Source organism: Physella acuta, unplaced genomic scaffold (genome assembly GCF_028476545.2).
Source record: "Physella acuta isolate Inbredline_101_S28 unplaced genomic scaffold, ASM2847654v3 ptg000264l, whole genome shotgun sequence".
Classification (NCBI taxonomy): domain Eukaryota; kingdom Metazoa; phylum Mollusca; class Gastropoda; family Physidae; genus Physella; species Physella acuta.
In genome coordinates this window covers 1,203,173-1,209,216 of record NW_026731783.1, presented here as the reverse complement: position 1 = coordinate 1,209,216, position 6,044 = coordinate 1,203,173, and the positions used below count along the sequence as shown (strand labels likewise).

The 6,044-nt window shown below is 34.4% G+C and overlaps 1 pseudogene; it reads left to right on the top strand.

Moving 5' to 3' along the window:
* The first annotated feature begins 1,665 nt into the window (after positions 1 to 1,665).
* On the top strand, positions 1,666 to 2,999 carry LOC131939073 (26S proteasome non-ATPase regulatory subunit 13-like; annotated as a pseudogene).
* Positions 3,000 to 6,044: the final 3,045 nt, after the last annotated feature.

Below are 6,044 nucleotides of genomic sequence, written 5' to 3'. Positions count from 1 at the left end.
CCCCGGGCGTGTCCGAACGCTGGCTTTGATCTATCCGCAAGTCCGGATGGGGGGATGGGAGGTGGGGGTCGTGTTTCTCAATTTCAATGTATTTCAATGTATTCAATTACGGTAACAATAGTAGTCACGAAGCCCTTTTTTTCCCATTGGCCGTTTTAAAATAAACAAATAAAACAACAATTTAATAACAGCATTCAAAGCGATTGCATAGTAACGACATAGCAGTAACCTAGCACAAAAAAAATGTGGAATAAAGTAATAATATTACATTGTTATGCTATAAAATGAGATAAAATAAGAATATAATAGATGAATGAGAAATGTTTCAATAATTGTTGTTTTAGTTTAGATTTGAATATGTTAAGTTTAAAAAGCGTCCTTGTATTAGCTGAAATCACTTTTTTTTAAATTAGGGAATTTCGTAAATTGTAGCTTTTGGCTCTTCCGTCGCAAAAGGTTGCAGACCCCTGCCCTAGGGGTGGGGGGGGGGGGGGTTATTGGGTGAGAATTAGAATTATAGCTAATATGAATGTATTATTGTTAAAATATTTTTATTCGGAATAAAAGACAACAGCCAATCGTTGATCAAGTTGAATAAATTACTTGTATTAGAACAATGTATCCATTAAAGTCATTGTTTTCAAATTGTATAACCTGAGAGACTTTTGATGTATATTAGCTTGAATACACTTTTTTAATTTTTTTCTAAAACCTTTAAATAGTTTTGTCTGATAATTCATACTGTTACCATTTTTGTTTTAAAGATATCTTTCTAAAATTTACTAAAACCGACAGCTCAGTAATTTGCTTTGCGTTGTCTCCCTTGTAATTTTTTCCATATAAAAACAGTAAAGGTCTTTAGCAGAGATGCATTTAAATTTAAAAAAAAAATGTATTCCAGACAGTATCCTTACTGATTTAGAACTCTAACCAATGCAGTATACATTTTAATTGTAATGGTATAACTGTAAAATATGTGTATAAGGTTTAAATTGCGTTATTATTATTTTTTTAAACTGTGAAACACCGCAACATTGATACAAAAATTTATCTCAGGTTAGGGGTGTCCATAAATGAAGTCACACTCTTAGGAGGAAAGTGGGGGGTCAGTAATTTTTAGACGGATTGATGAGGGGGAGGGGGTTTGTTCAGAAGGTGTGACGTCATAATTTTGCATTATAAAAAGCGTTGCTAGAAAACGAATTTTAGCCGTTATTTCGCGTTTAAAAACGGTTTTAATAAATTATAAAAAAAAACATTGATTTAAACACTTTATGTTGACAGAGCTCACACAAGAAATGGGAAAACATCACTGTTTTAAGGAACATAGAACGGCAATCTTGAGGAAGGGGGATGAAGTTGTAGGCTGAGTGTGACGCCATTTTAGGGGCGGGGGCGGGTCTGGATTTTTTTGACGATGTGTGACTAAGGGAGCGAGGGGGGGGGGGGGGGTAAAATTGTAAAAAATAACGTTAGGTCATTTATGGATGACCCCTAAAGAAGTGATTTTTTTTTTGCCTTGCTTAAGATGGAAAAATCAATCATTATAAAATGTAATTGACAGAAACAAATTAGTGGTAAATATATAGTTATTCCTCAAACTTTAGAGATTTACAGTATCACTGAAAGGTAAATACACCATATATATATTTATGCATACTCGTAATGTCTAAAAGTAAAAGTGTTTTATCAAAAAAAGTATAAAGTGTGCATTCCTTTATATCTCTAAATATATTCCTAACAATAATAAAACGCACTGCATAGTAACAAACCAAATAATAAACAATATAATCACATATTCTATACGCGTGCTATATAACATTATATGCTTAATTTAAAAAAAATGTAATCATATTTTTGTAAACATATTTAAAATCAAATTCAAATTCAGTATAAAATATAACATTGGGACACTACTGCATACATTTACGCACATTATGTGGGTCGGACTTGAAATACATTGTGTGACTGTAGACTCATAAATGTCCTTTAATTAAATGTATTACATTCTACAAACTTCTAGGATGTTATTGATTTGGCAAATATGTTGTTAACGCAGAACAACAAAGGAAAAGTACGGAGATGTTTCCACTAAATGGTGACTCAGGAGTTATACAACAAAAAATATGGCATCAATTCTAAGGCTTATGTAGTTTGTAAGACACAATGTTCAAAAGGAGATGGAATACTACGGCTCTATGAAAATGCCCTGTCCGACTTTGAGCACAGAATCGACCCCCCACCTCCTCTCTCTTGCTGAGCTATGTGTTTATGTTGTCCAACAATTACCAGATCCGAAACAAGCCATATACTTTCTTAAGAAAATGGAAGAGAATGTTAAAGCCAGTGAAGAAGTCAAATGTTTTGTATATGACTACAATGGGTAAAATCTATCTCCGGAATAAATAATTTCCTCCACTGAAGACCCTAATGGAAGAGTGAGAGAAGATTTTAAATGATATAGATGGAGTGACCACAGTACATGGACGCTTCTATGAACTAACGAGCAACTATCATAAACTAATGGGCAAACATGCTCAGTACTATCAAGTGGCCCATAGATTCTTAGGCTGCATACATCTGAAAGACATGCCAAAAGCCGAACAGGCAGATATGGCTTTTAATATTGTTTTAATTAGCAGCTGTAATAGGCAAGGGTGTATGCAATTCTGGTGAGCTCCTTGTCCATGATATCTTGACATCCTTGAAGGGCACAGATAAAGAATGGCTGGTTGATCTTCTGTATGCCTTTAACAGCGGATATATTAACAACTTCATAGGACTGAAGGATAAATGGTTTACTCAGCCGGATCTGAAAGTCAATGAACTTGTAACTAGGAAACAAGATCAATCTGTTATGGTTGATGGAGATGACATTCAAAAGGCCAGCAACAGATACACAGCGGACATTTGATAGTATTGCCCAGACTGTCAAAATTAACACAAATCTGGTTGAGCTGTTAGTCATGAAACGAATGCCTGTTATTAACAACCGCTAATGATATACTCAAATAATTTTAAAACATTTTTGCATTTTATCTCCTTTATTTTACTCTGTGTTTTATATTGCTTTTTTTTTCATTAACCTTAATAATCGCAATTATACAAGGATAAATAAAGGTAATTTGCTATATCATATGCAAAGAAACAAAAGTCACTTATGATTGTCAGTTTAGATATTTTAAAAGAGAAATAATTTAATGTAGTCACTGATCATTTGTTTAAATGCCCTTAAAATAAATTATAATTGAAATGCATTTTTTTTTATTTTGACAAAAAAAACAATTATTATAAGGGACAGGTGTAATTGTCGATACAATTATTTTGACCAGTATGACTTGTTGGGATTAAAATGCATACCATGATGTCTTCAATCGACACATAACATGTTGTCTACACTCGACACATAACATGTTGTCTACACTCGACACATAACATGTCGTCTACACTCGACACATAACCTGTTGTCTACACCAGTGGCGTAGCCAGGATCGTCTCAAGGGGGGGGGGGGGGGTTCCAATTTTTATCCGGGGACAAACTTTCGATTTGCACCCCCCCTGAAACTTTCGATGTGCACCCCCCCCAAACTTTCGATTTGCACACCCCCCTCATACTTTTTCTATATACCGAGGGGTCTATGGGGGGGGGGGGGTTATGACCCCCCTAACCCCCCTGCCTACGCCACTGGTCTACACTCGACACATAACCTGTTGTCTACACTTGACACATAACATGTTGTCTACACTCAAGACATAACCTGTTGTCTACACTCGACACATAACCTGTTGTCTACACTCGACACATAACATGTTGTCTACACTCGACACATAACCTGTTGTCTACACTCGACACATAACCTGTTGTCTACACTCGACACATAACCTGTTGTCTACACTCGACACTTAACATGCTGTCTACACGTGACACAGGGAGTAACATGTTGATGTGAGGGGACATGTTTTACTGTACTTTGTCAAATGCAATTTATTTGATTGCGTGGGGGGGGGGGGAGGCTCATTTAAGTGTGATGGAAAATACATTTTTAGACGGATACATTGCAGTTGTGTTTTACTTTCAACTGTATTAAATAAAACTGTCAGTTATCAAGTACCAGTGAAGTTTGAAGACACCATCAAATAAAAATGAATTTAAACTTAGTGACCTTATTTAATCTACACCAGACACACTGACAGACAAACAAACAACCAAACATACACCGTATTCCTATCTTTACTTAAATCTATAGATAAGCCATCGGTTAAAAAATTGACTTTCTGAATTATGATAAATGAAAGATAGCTCCAACGTGTAGTGAAATATTGAGTGCAATATTTGTGGAATACACAATTTCATATTATATTGTTTTGTTTTTTCTTACATTTTGTAATTTATCAAAGGAATAAAATTAACCACACGTACATGAAAACAAAAACATTTAATAACAATTCTTAAATTATTTTATTAAACTTCAAACTTTGTCTTTCAATTAAATAAAACGTAAATGAAAACACATAATGAAGGAGCGTCTCTTCATTTATTTGACTGAACTAAATCGATGCACCGAAATAGTTCATTTTATTGTTTAAACCACAGTTGTTACTTAATTCTCATTTTTAATCGACAAGTTGTGATCTTTGAGTTTATGATTGTCAGATTTTGAAAACAAATTAAATTGTATTAAAATAAGTATCCATCATGTAGAGAATAGTGACACTGGCAGCAATATCATCCAACACTTACTAAAACATATTTTCTCCACATTATAAAGGTAGTTGTACACAACCTTAGCCATACATTCCGCCATGTAGTTACCCAGAAAATAATTTGCTATTTGTTAAATATCTGCTCTGCTTGTTGGTAGTCGATTGTTGAGTCATTTTGGGTTTTTTTTTTTTTTTACTATCATTTTTTGATACAAATCTAAACTTGCGTATCAGTTGCAATTTCTTTAACTTAAACTATACAAGGGAGATAACACTAAAAAAAGTGCATAATAATCGCTATCTAATTCGTCATAGAAAAAAAATTAAAACTTTTTAGGAAAATAAAGATGTTTATAAAATAAACCTACATTTTATTTTTAAAACCGTAAAGATCCTGAAGCATCATGTTAATTTGAATTTTTTTTAATTATAAAATTATATTATTCAAAACAGTGATCTTTATGCATACATGTTTCTGGAAAATTCAAAACATGACATGCAATGACGATACAACAAAAATGTAAAGTGTGAGAACATTTTTTTTTTGGGAAAAATATTAACCGATACAAAATCAAGGGTCTCACACACAAGTTGTCAGGATCGTGTGATATGGTGGTAGGTAAACAGTTCAGTAGATGCTCATTTAGTAAATGTTGACGTTACTTCTGTTACATCGTCACCACCAAGTCGGACAGCTTTCTATTTTTTATTATTTTTTTTTTAAATTAAGTAAACATATAATTCTATACAAAAATTAGGTTACATTACATTGCTATCGGGTCTTGATCTACTTATATAATTATACTTTACTGTTGCTGAAATCTGAAGATCAGCCAGTCTACAACTATTATTAGCAAATACTAAATGTTGTTATAAGACTAATATATTCTGACAGACTGTAGTTAAATATAGGCCTACACCTAACGTGTCGTCCGCGTTATAGAAAGCCGAAGAAATATGTTGTAGTTGATGCTGCCATAGTTTCATGGGCGAATACCAGTGTCTGATAATAGAATCTTCTTTAAAAAAAGGGGTGTTAGGTTACTGGTATTCGGGCCTTTGTCGCATTCGGGCCTTTGTCACATTCGGGCATTTGTCGCATTCGGGCATTTGTCGCATTCGGGCATGTGTCCATTCGGGCCTTTGTCGCATTCGGGCATGTGTCCATTCGGGCAAGTGTCCATTCGGGCATGTGACCATTCGGGAAATCGGCCTTCGGGCTAATGGCATTCGGGCAAGTGTTATTCGGGAAATCGTCGGGCTCCTGATCCAAAATGTCACTAAGAAAACGACACCAGTCATAATTTTGTGAGAACCTTGAAGCTGTACGATGTGGTGAA